This window comes from Vombatus ursinus, unplaced genomic scaffold (genome assembly GCF_900497805.2).
Source record: "Vombatus ursinus unplaced genomic scaffold, bare-nosed wombat genome assembly UNPS02014926.1, whole genome shotgun sequence".
Lineage (NCBI taxonomy): Eukaryota > Metazoa > Chordata > Mammalia > Diprotodontia > Vombatidae > Vombatus > Vombatus ursinus.
Window position 1 is genome coordinate 4908354 of NW_020954704.1, and position 12797 is coordinate 4921150.

The following is a 12797-nucleotide window of genomic DNA, read 5'->3' on the forward strand; positions in this document are numbered from 1 at the left end:
TGACTGATAGTGTAGCCAAATAATAATGTCTTAGTTGATACTATGATCTGTTGAACTGAAATGGAGCACAACTTTTGAATGAAATTAGGATGAGTCCTGAGGCTAGCTTTGTATTTCATGATCTTGATGCAATGGTGAGTCACTTACCTGTTCCTCTAATTGATCTCTATAAAGAAGAGGGTGATCTGAAAGAGAGATATCAAAACACAATGGGTTCAAAGGGAAGGTATTTAAGTTGGATGAGGACATAATACTCCATTTGGAGGACTGGGACCTAGAAGTCTAAATCTGTGTAGCATCCCTACAGATAAGAAATCAGTAGGCACACCATCATGTTTGAGAACTATGTGTTCTTCCTTAGAAGAGAAGGGAATATCTCTCATTTATGTAACATGTTACTGTTTAAAAGTCCTTTCTACACAACAAAGAAATATGAGTTCAAATCCCAATCTTGCTACTTACTTCTTGTATAACCTCAGGCAAGTCATTTAACAGCCCTCAATTTATCTGTAAAATGATGAAGTTGGGCTAAATGATTTCTAAAGAACTTTTCAGCTCTAAGTGCTATGTTCCTATAAGACAGGTAGTACAACAATCATTTTACAGGTCAAAATGGATATGAGATGTACCGTGATTGATGGAATTTGTGTCATATTAATCCAGCAATAGCCCATATAAGAGAATACCTCCTGGCTTCCATTGACTGTCACCACTCCCATCAACCTTCTGTCTTTCTTTGGTGCCTTTCCTTTTAATTATGCAAATGCCCCTTTATCAGTATGGGTCAAATTTCACTCCCAGTTTGGAGAAGACTCTAAAATGATAAGAATTCAAGTCTTTACACAGATTGGTTTCTAATCTCTTCTAAGGTCTTAGGAAAAGAGAATACATTACCCAGAGCAGATAGCTCCTAAAGCAAGGAAAGGATAATGGATGAGAAGGGTACAGTGTAAGGCAAAGGGAGGAACCAAAAAGTAAATAAGGGAAATGATAAAAGCTGAAATACCAAGAAGGTAGTCACTTTTAACCCCAGATTCAGTTTAAGTAAATATAAGATTCATTACATCAAAGAAAGTAATCTTCTCTAACTTTACCAAAACTTGAATCTTGGACTTATCTACCCTGCTGACACAGAATGATCTGAATACTGCCCCATTCTTTATATTGGCACAGTAGAAATTTAAGGACACTATGTATCAACTTCAAAGGCATAAATGCTCTAATGTGGTAGACTGCAAATTATGTCCATGTTTGTACTTCTACTGACTGCTTTACAAAAAACCAAGACAACTTTACAGACTTCTAAGGAGAAGTCTATCTGGGCACTTCTTTGACCACAAGAATTAAACTGACAACTGGGAAAATGGTAGAGCGAGAAGTTTCTTAGGGAGCAGCTCTGCCCTCATGATAACAAATAATACAAGTAAACTCAGCAATAATAGGAAGAGAAAAAGTTAAAGTACCCACTCTAAGGCAATTTTTACAGCAAAAAAATAAGACCAACAGTCAGTTGTCCCACAGTGCTTCTGCCTCTTAAACAACATATAGAGCAGGAGTGAAGAAAAGGTGGAGCAGCCTGGATGCAAAAGATTCTAAAAGCATCCTTCTTAGTAGTGTCATAGAGGTTCTTTCTCTGACCTCTTCCTTCACAACCAGCCTAAGGACTGAACAAAGTCAGATGCAGAAAGGAAAATGTACTTTCTCTCTGCAGCAGTGTCACAATTGGTCACCTATACCTTCTAAGGCAAATAGATCTCTAGTGCAACTCTGATGACCTGAGAGAACAAAAAAAGGGAAGGAGTGGATGGGGGACAGAACAGCCCTGAGCAGGCTAAAGGGAAAGGCCTAACAATAAGCATTTTCCCCCCAACTAAAACAAGATAGAAAAAAAAATTAAGAATGACTAAAACAAATGAAGCTGACTGTAGAGAAAAAAAATTCAACAAGAGTCATCTCAATGGACTTCACAACAAAAGAAATTGAGTCAAAATCCCCTAGAAGGTTAGATATCAAATAAATTCTTAGAGATCTATTTTTTTAATGGAAGACTTTTGAAATGACTCAAAATTAAAATAAAAAAATTAAATAAAAAAAATTAGCAAAGAAATAAGGTCAGAAATCAAACCCCTTAAGGAAAAGAGTCAGCAAGTCTGACAATAGACTAAAACCTTAGAATAAGGTGGTGCAGTGGATAGAGTACTGGCCCTGGGGTCAGGAGGACCTGAGTTCAAATGCGGCCTCAGACACTTAAGACTTACTAGCTGTGTGGCCTTGGGCAAGTCACTTAACCCCATTGCCTAGCCAAAAAAAAAAAAAAGAAAAGAAAAGAAAAGAAAAGAAAAGAAAAGAAAAGAAAAGAAAAGAAAAGAAAAGAAAAGCAAACACTTAGAATAAAAAACACAGGGACACTCCATAGTAATATCTGGCATTTATAAAGTGTTTCAAAGTTTACAAAGCACTTAACATGTGATCTAATTTTAACCTCTAAAAAAGAATATAACTGAAATAGAAGAAATTTTGAGGATGTAGTAAAAATAATAAAAGTCAGTCCGAAATATAGGAAAAAGATAGCAACATATAGTTAGAGAGAATCCACAAACACAAAAAATGAAATCTCCTGTTAAAAACACCAAAATCATCACAGTCAAATTGGGAGAGAGGGGTCCCCAAGCATGGTGCTTTCAGATTCTAAAGAGTCAATCACAAAAGCACATAATTACCCTGGTCTCTCATCCCCCATATCCAATCAGTCATCAGGTCTTGTTGATTTTACCTTTATCATATCTCTTACATATTTCTCCTTCTCTCCTCTAACACTGCCACCACCCTGGTACCAGGACCATTGAAATGGCATTCTGGTTGGTGTGCCCGCCTCAAATCCCTCCTCTTACTCCATTCCATCTTCCACCCAGCTGTCAAACTGATCTTCCCAAAGTGCAGTCATGGGATTTAGAGCTAGAAAGGATCTTAAGAATTGCATTCAGTCAACTCTCTCATTTTAAAGATGAGGAAACCAAGGCTGTATTGTGAGCCCAAGCTCCCAATACGGGACAGTCAGAGTAGGATCCCAAGTCCTCGGATTTCATATCCAGTAATCCATCCACTGTACTACACTGTCCTCTGAACTCCTATCACACTGATTGTATTCTGGCATTTATCAAATCCAACCTTGGACTATTTATATTTGCAAACTTTTCTTCTTTTTCGCATCCACATTGTACCAAATAAACTCCATGAGAACAGTAGATGTGTTTTAATTACATCTGCATTTTTACAGAAGAATCCAACAAAGAGTTCTGCAGTAAAATATGCTGCGAAATAATTTAACTGAATTCTACCATTTTTTCCTTTTAAATTAATTCTTGTGCACACTCCAGACTATTCATCTATATAAATTTTGCTAGGTATTTACATATAATTTATATAACACAGAACTACATATAATTATGCACATTATATATATATATATATATTATCTATCTATCTATCTATCTATATATATATATAATTCTAGCCTAGATGATTCTAAAGGTATATTTTTATTTTTTCATTTGTGTCTGTATGCTTACATACAGACACAAATATAAAATGTTTTTCACTAGTCACCCTTTGCTTAATTTAAGTTCTCTCCTAGTTGGTAGAGGGCTATATTCACTGGCACAAAAGATACCATACAATTAAATATCCACTAACCAAATGAAACTGAATTTTATTTCAGACATACATTCGACAAATGGGATATGTGAATAAAAAGTAATAAGGAGCATAAATTATGGTTGTCTGCAAGTTGTAAAAAGCCCTCTTCAAGTATATGTCATCTCCCCTCACCAAAAAAAAAGTACAGGAATACATTGTAAAGTTATACCCTGACATTTAATAACCTAATTGTGTTGTCTTACCCTATGATTCTATGATTTTATTCAATCCATTCCATAGCAAAATTTTTATCACATAATTAAACATTCTGAAAAAATGTGATGAAATGTAGCCTCAGCACATGCTTTGCCATGCTCAGATAACAGAGGTTGCCAGAATTAATTTAAGTATAGGTATCAAACTTTACCTTTCTCTTTAAAAAAAAAAATCCATTTTTTATAAAATCAACCAATCTTAAATACATACTCTAGCAAAGAATTCTTCTAGGCACTGTGGAAAATAGGAAACAAGTATGACTTGCTATTTATACTCTGAAGTTGGGGAACACTAGTCTGAGATTCATCCCTTACCATATCCTTTCATATCTATATATTTCAAAGTTAGTAGAAGGGAAAAAAGCAAATGAGAAGAATTTGTATAAGAGAAAGATTATATAAAGAACTTCTGCAAATTGATAAATCTCTAATATTCCAGTGACAGTGGAGCTATTCACATCACTAGAAGAAACTGCTCTGAGTTTCAATTATAAAATCCTATTCTCAAACATATGTAACTCAGTCATAATAATCCTCTCAGGCACTAGATCTTGATGTATTAAGTATGTTCCTCAGAGGAATGTTTTTCTTGGTACTATGTTGAGACATTTTTAACCTTTAAGATGATAAATAACAAAATATGACTAAATGTTTGCTAGCAGAAGAGCTGAAAGTATCTTTTTTAGTTAAAAATGAAATTTTACAATGAACTTTATAACAGACTAGCTAGCAGCTCTTGCTTTTTGGAAAATAAACAAATATAAAAATAACTGAATTATTTTCCTTGGGAAAGCAGCATGATAACTAAATCAGTTTTTTTTTTCCTTACAATACAAAAAAAAAAATTTATATGTCTATGCAACTGCTGGAGCATGGGGGGTAGAATAAGTCCTTAAGGAGACATTAACTGACATAAAGCAACACAAAAATAAGAACAACAAACAAAATGCCCAAACGCTCTTTTGATAGGATAGCTACCTATGAGGACTGAGAATCTGAAGACAGAGTCTCTTTTCAAGTTGCCTGATGGTAATGGAAAGAGCCCTCTAGGAATAAGTCAGGAAGAAAGCAGAGTATGACTCTGCTCTCCAAATTACTAGCTTTGTGACCACGGGCAAGTCCCTTAACCTCTCTGATCCTCATTTTCCTCATCCATAAAATGGGAATAATAATACTTGCAGTACATATTTCTGAGGTGTCAGGATCAAATGACAAAATGTTGCAGGCACTTGGTAAAACCTTAAAGCATTAAAGAAATACTATTATTATTAGTCGTCAAGGACTGCGACATAATTCACACCAGTTCACTAATTAGATCCAGAAGTGACCTGAGAAATGTCCAATATATATATATTTTACAGATGAGAAAATGAGGACCAGAAAAGTGAAGCAACATATAAAGTCAGACATAGCAACAATAATAACATTTATAAAGCAAAATTTGGCTTTTTTTTGGGGGGGGGGGGAAACAAATTGCTTTATTTACATATATTTCAGTGGATTCTTACAATTGCCCTATGAGATGAGGACCATTATTATCTCCACTTTACAGTCGAGAAAAATGAAGTTGAGAGGTTAAAGGACTTGTCTGGGGTAACCAAACTAGCTAAGTGGCTGAGGCACTACTGGAACTCCAGTCTCCCTGACTCCAGTTCCAGGGCTCTATCTACTACACAAGCTAGCCCTCTCAACTGGTAGTAAGTAGCAGGCCAGAATTCAAATCCGATCTCAGGCAACCAGGTGGTTGGAATCTGGAAGCTGAGAGTACAGATCCTACTTCCAATATTTACTAGCTATGTAACCCTGAGCAAGTCCCTACCTGTCTGCCTCAGCTTCCCTCATCTGTAAAATGGGAATAATAATAATAATAATAGCATCTACCTCCCAAAGTCATTGTGGGGATAAAAGGAGAATATTTGTAATGTGCTTTACCAACCTTAAAGTGCTATGTAAATACTAGCTATTCTTATTATTTTTTCCAGTACAATACCATGCTTCCTTTCATACTAAACCATTTTTTGTGAGTTTATTACTTCAAACTGCACACAATAATTCTAACTATTGATAAAATGGTTCTAAGTAGAAAACTTGGTTTAATATACAGATGTCTCATTTGTAATTAGTAGCATACATTTGCATTCAAAAATGTATGTGCTGAAGTCTCCCAAGTCCAGGATAAACTGAATTGGCACAAATTTCACATTCAATGGGGTCCTAATGGACAAGTCTTATTGCAAGAGAAAAGTTTACCTTCTTTCTTGCTAGCATACTATATGGTTGAAATTAAAACTGACCAATTTCAACACGCTAACCTGGAGCTAAGTGGATAATCTCACACTCTCACACACACACACACACACACACACACACACACACGATTTCATTTAATGGCACAGTGTTCAGCACAAATGAGCAAATGGATGCCACCTCTGAAGCTTCCCCTATAGCAGTGGTGGACCTATTTGACCTTACAATATAACAGGGAGAGAAATACGAGGTTTAGAAGCATTTATCTGAGGGCTCATATTTTCTTTTCATGAGCTAAGAGATCAGAGAACAGGAAAGGGCTCCAAAGGCTGACCATTCCTGACCTCTAGCATCAGCCCAACCCGAGACTTAGTTTAACCTGTTTCTATACAACTCAAACCGAGGTTAACATCTCCATATGCCCATTTATTTCCATTTTCATATTCACTACATGGTCAGGAAATTGTATGTGAAATGTTTCCTATTTTTAGCTCCATAGTTCTCAGATAGAGGGCATAATTTCTCCTCTCCCTCATTCACAGGATCATAGATTTAGACTGGGAAGGGATCTTAGAGGTCAGGAAGTTTAACCACTTATGTAACTACAGTACAATCCAATTTTCCATTAACTTTTTTTTCCCAGACTACAAAAATTATATTCCATCAGTCTGTCTCTCCATACTGTAAATCAAAATTGCAATTCACTTTATCATTTCTGATGCCCTTGTATAAATTCTGTCTTCTTCATAAACGGTCCCAATTTTATCAAAATGTTCAAAGTGTGATTCTACTGAGCTTTCATAAGCCTTCTTTTGTTTTATTGTTCATCTTTTCTTTTTATAAAAGACCCCTTAGAAAAACAATTCAATTTACTGGTTCTGCAAGGGTAGTTTTATGAATTTCTATCTTGTCTGCTGTTTTGCTAAAAATCAAATCCTTGATGCTACTATTTTCTAAGTATTCCATTAAAACTGCAAAGAAATGTTCATTCCTTAACTCACTTCTCAAAGCCAGCATTATTATAATCAAATTTCATTCTATCATTTTTGAAACTTTTGTCCATGGAGACACACCTATCCAAAGCAATCTATTTCAGCTGCACACCCCTTCCTATGTGACACAGAGACTCCACTTCTAACACCACAACTACTTCTTTCAATCAATAAACCAGCAACGAACTTTGAGGACCAAGAACATCATGAGGTGATGTCTTGAAGATGCATGGATGAATAAGATTTAAGCGAGGAAGTTACCTGAAGTCATTAGCCTTACTTTCTCTTCTGAGACATCGAAAGAACACTGGCAAGAAAAAAGTCAAGGGAACTGGCAATGGCCCAGAATGCAGTGGATGACCTTCGCATCTCCAAAGTCTGATCAAGCTCTAAGCACTCCACAGTGCCTGCTTCAGCTGTCTTCATGGCTGCTGGAACAAACTGTTGTCATCTATCCATTCCACCCGTTGAAAGTCTTTATATGTTTGGCATATACACCGCACCCCCAAGTCACCAACGAGTCTGAGGTCCATCGGTTACCCTCAACCTGGTTTAGCCCGTCTGCAAAGACAGTCACACAGGGTGTGGCTGCTGCGCATGCTACGGCTTCTTGGAACCACAGGTGAGAGATGAGTGCCAGGCAGACACCAAAGGTGAATGCTGAAAAGGGCTCAGCAACCCCTCACACCCGTTCTCCTTGAACACCCTAAATTATCAAAATGAAAGCAAGATGATATTCACACCAGATGGTAGCTAGGTAGTATGCAGTTCCTGGAGTCAGGAAAACTTGAGTTCAAATTCAGCTTCAGACACACTAGCTGTGTGATGCTAGACAAATCACTTAACCTCTGTCTGCCTCAGTTTCCTCAAATATAAAATAGGGATAATAATAGCAACTACTTCCCCCAGTGGTTGTATGAAATAAGATATGCAAAGCACTTTGCAAACCTTAACACTCTATATAAATGCTAGTTATTATTATTTATTACTAATATTATTAGCCCATAGCTTTGATCCTTTTTACACAACCATGGGAAAGAGAAACCTTTTAAAGTTCTTAAAGTTCTCCTACTCTTCTCTTTTTCTAGATATGACCATAGTTTCACAAACTTGATAGCTATTACTAATGTATAAGGACTCAACATATCAATATTGAATCTAATAAAACCACTCCCTTAGATGGTGATAGCAGGAGGCAGGTCTTATGTACTTCAAGACTTCAAGTTAGAGAATATGGGACAACCAGTATGGGACAGTCTTTAAATTTTTTTCCCTCTGAGAGGATAAAAGCCAATTTTTTATAGTTATATTTATAGCAAACCACAAATCTGCGTCCCCTCTTTTTTTTTTTTAATCACTCAAACCCTCCTTCCTCTTTTCCCAATCCATCACTCTTGGTGTGACATGACCTACCTCTCTTCAAATTCATGACTATGCAGTTCAGCTAACCAGCTCAACTACACAATGTCTTCAACACCTTACAACATCCACCTTCTTGGTTCTTATTTGTTGCTTATGAGGAAATCACAAAGCCCTGTCAACCGAGTTCACAAAAAAAGCAGCAACTGGGCCCTCACTGCTGTATAGGACTTTTATTCTTCCCTAATTTGTACTCCATTATATTTTCTTACACAACCACTGTTACAAACCTCTTCAATCCATACACTAGCTGAAAATCTATGAATTTACTGACAAAAACCAAAGATATCTTAGCAAGCTTTCTCTTCTTTCCTATTCCATACTTCAAAATTCCTCTACATTGTCCCCCATTCTCTGAGGAAAAAGTAATCTTTCTCCTAGTCAAAGTCATTCACCCAACTTATGCCTTTGTTCCCCATTTTCTCCAGGCTCTTCCAAAAGCCTTCCTCTTTAATCATTCCACATACCTTTCCCCCATCTTCATCATGTTCAAGATCAATAGACATGTAGTGTCTTAGAAGTGTCAATAAGACACCTAGTATCTTAAAACCAAAACAATTTGCCCTCCCTTTCATAGTCACTCCTAGAAAAGGCCATCAACAGGTATTTCAATTCAATAAAAATTTACAACTTTTGCATGAATGAAATCAATGCAACTATGATAAGAAGAGAAAGTACTAAGAGGGGAAAATATTTGCATTAAATACTCTGAGAAGCTATGATACCCAAGATACATGGTGAACAGACAAATATCTAAACCACAAATCAATTCTACAAAAGATAGAGTGTAAACTGCTTTCAGAAGAAATGCAAACGAACAGCCATGTTAAAGACTTTCCATAATCTGCATAAGAAAAAAAATAAAAGCAATCCTGAGGGCTCACTTCACACCCATCAAATAGCAAAAATTATTTTTAAAAGGAGGAAGGAATTAATGTTTGAGGAGCTGTAGAAAGATAAGCTCACTAATACACTACTTCACTGAATTGTAAATTAGCCTACCATTCTGAAAAACAGTTTGGAATTAGGTGTGAAAAAGTTACTTAACCTATTCATACTCTGAACTACAGATAACAGGCCTATCCTCCAAGGAGATTAAAGACAGAAAGGTCCTATATAATAACAAAATACTCATAGGAGCATGATTTGAATGAAAAAACTAGAAACAAAGAGGTAAACATTAATCGCAATAAAAAATTATAAGGCAAATTCCAATAAACATGAAAAGATATGAAGTGAAAACAGAATGAGGAAAGAAGAATTAAGAGAATATAAGTGATGAAAACATTAATGTAAACACTGACAACACTAGGAACTAAACTCTGATGAACCATAATGATCTATTCTCCCACCATATACCTCTCCATTGTCCTTTGGGTGTTACTCATTCTTAATTCCTTGGAGGCAGTGGTGTTTCCATGCTATGGTGTTTTACATATCAGTATTTATAAAATGTTAGTACTGAAAAGATGTTTTTGCTTTCTTGGAAAGCATGGGGTGGTTAAAATAGCTTTCTAACTTCCCAATGCTCTCCTCATTTTCAAATCTGAGCCCAGATTATTGTCCTTCTGTACTGTAAGTCCAAGATATACATAATGGTGGACAAGCTTACAAGGTCTCCAACCAAATGACTGCTGAAAATCTAGGTAACAGACAACGTTCATCCCTTGGTCTTTCTTGTGTAGATGCTGGGGGAGGCTTCTTTGAGTGATTACTGATTTCTTCCAGACAACTTTGCAAGGTCCCAAGGCTTGATGCAATCAGCACAATGAGTAAACAAGAGCATCTGGAAGCCTTTACTATCTAGGAGGGATCTCCTTTTCAGTTTAGGTTCTCTGCTGGATCTTCTTCATCACAGTTGCAAATACCTTTGGTGAGCATACATATAGAATTTTTTTGCCTCCTCTGTTATTTATTATCAGAATTATTTCTTTATTAGCCAAGTTATATTTACTGCTTTATCATCCAAGGAACTCTGCGTAAACTATGTATGAATAAGAGACACTTCAAAGTAAAAGTGCCTATAAGGTGATGTTTATACTATTAAATCAAATGCTTTTATGTAATAAACAAACAATAAATACAAATTAAGATCTCATATTCTCTACATCTTTCAGTGAGTTGTAAGATGGCAAAGATGTTGTCCGTTGTTGAATATCACTTGGGAGAACCTGTTTATTCCCTACTAATATCTTCACTGAAGATGCCCTTGATTCATGTATGGATAACTCTCATAAAGATTTGCAGATAAGACATAGATTGATAATGACATATTTTCTTAGTCACTTTTTTCCCATACTAATTATTCAGGTTTAAATTTTTCCCCCATAGTTCTGGAACCTTCCTCTCCTCTTGTATATGAGGCCCCCAGTATTCTCACAATCATATTGTCTCCAGTACAGAATTTTTCCTATATAACCCTGGCCTAATCCTGCTACTTCTCCCATCTTTGTTCTCTTTTATGCCTTTCAACCTCCTCTACAGATACCTCAAAGACTGTGCTGTTAGAGTCTATTATGGTCTTATTACCCTTCATGGAGAAAATGGTTTGTTGAAATGTTTTTTGTTTTGAAAAAAACAAATCTCTTCCATTTTCCTTCTATTTACATTTCTTCTATCATTTTCATCCTTGAATAGTTTTAGGATGACTGCTGACTTGGATATCTTGCTTTATTTAAACTGGTTTAAATCCACTGCTTCTCTCTAATTTACAAAAAGATATTGCTCATAATTGTCCATCATCGTTTTTAGTAAATTTTACAGGCAAGCTATATTTTAAACCGGTATTACCTTTCACACACAGTCATATTTCTCCATCTGGCTTCATCTGAATCAGGTATGTGCTGATATTAAGGTGCTTTCTAGGTTCTTTTGATCTCCATGTGGCAATTAATTTACATTGGTTAAGCTTTTGGATTAAATTTTTATAGTTGGTGTCAATATTAGTTCTGTTGTCCATTTCCCATTATTTTAATTTTCAATTCATTTTTTAAATAATTCAGGGTTAAACCATTTTAATTATATACCATCTCTTTTTCTTATTATTCTTTTGTTTTATAAATTCTGATCTTAGCTGTGACATGTCAACAGTGTGACTGTACACAGACAGTTACCTCAGAGGTAACTCCTACATCATCAATAACATGTCTTTCCTATTTGAAATACTTCCATTCTTTATAGTTTAATTTGGTGCTTACCATGTCTAACACCTAGCAATTCTTTTTTTAAGGAACTGTTCATTACATAGAAGGGTAATCTGTGCAATGTAGAAGTCTTTGGCCTCTTTCATTTTATTTTTCCTGGATCATGTTTCTCCATATGTACTCTTCCATCCTTACCCTTTCCCACCTCTGCAACTAAGTATCAAAGTGTATGTTGCTTTCATTTGAAGGGTAAGAGGTAGATATTATCAAGTTCTTCAAAGAATTTCTTTATCACTTTATCCCAGTAAGCTGTTGGACAAGTGGAAATTATCTCCTTGATAAGGAGATAAGGTTTTTTGTTTTGTTTTGTTTAATTGGTTACTGGTACTACAATATGTGATGACCAAAGAGCCTGTGAAATAATGTTTCTTTTTGCTTCTCAGTATATGATAAAGCATACTCTGATAACTCCTTTTTCATCTCTCCAAGGAGTCAAAGCGAGCCATGTTTCTATTTAGCTGCAACTTTCTTCTTTTTTCTACTTTCATGTATAGCAAAAATGAACACTAATATGATTTAGCTCCTCTACCGACATATATCCACTTGTTGTATAGTGGCCAAGAACGCTGAGAATATAAACAGTCAAGCTGAAGTCAGTTGATATATCCTTTCCCATAAGGGAAGCGTTGATTGAACTACTATTCCTAGAGCAAAAGTTAGAAAGCATCAAGTGGAGGAAGAGAAGGGAAAAAATGCACATCATGGTAAAGATGAATAAGGAGCAACATAACGGCAGGTTTGGATTAGACTCCAAATAGTTATGGTTTACCAATCAGAAACCCACTGGCTAGAGTAGACCCTAACACAGACATAATTATCTCTGTGATCATGGGCACTTATCCTTCAATGTGTAGAGAAGTCCGTATGACAGTAAGTTACAGATGAGCTGATTATCTGCAGCAATAGAGATTACCAGCAAGGAGCTTCTCAAGGAGCTTCATCAGTGAAATCACAGTTCTGGACACAAAACCACCCTTTATCTTCACTTATCAGAGTAGAGGAATAGGCATTTATATAGTGCCCAC

At 35.9% G+C, this 12797-nt stretch overlaps 1 protein-coding gene across 7 annotated transcripts in view; it reads right to left on the bottom strand.

Moving 5' to 3' along the window:
• The window catches only part of FUT8 (fucosyltransferase 8), a 436921-nt gene that overhangs the window by 267761 nt on the left and 156363 nt on the right, over positions 1-12797 (bottom strand). The window contains exon 6 of one of the 7 annotated variants that reach the window (XM_027843713.1): positions 148-185. The exons of the other annotated variants lie outside the window; for them this stretch is intronic. The gene's annotated coding sequence lies outside the window, so the exon portion shown is untranslated. The remainder of the gene's footprint in view (positions 1-147; positions 186-12797) is intronic. 7 annotated transcript variants of the gene reach the window in all.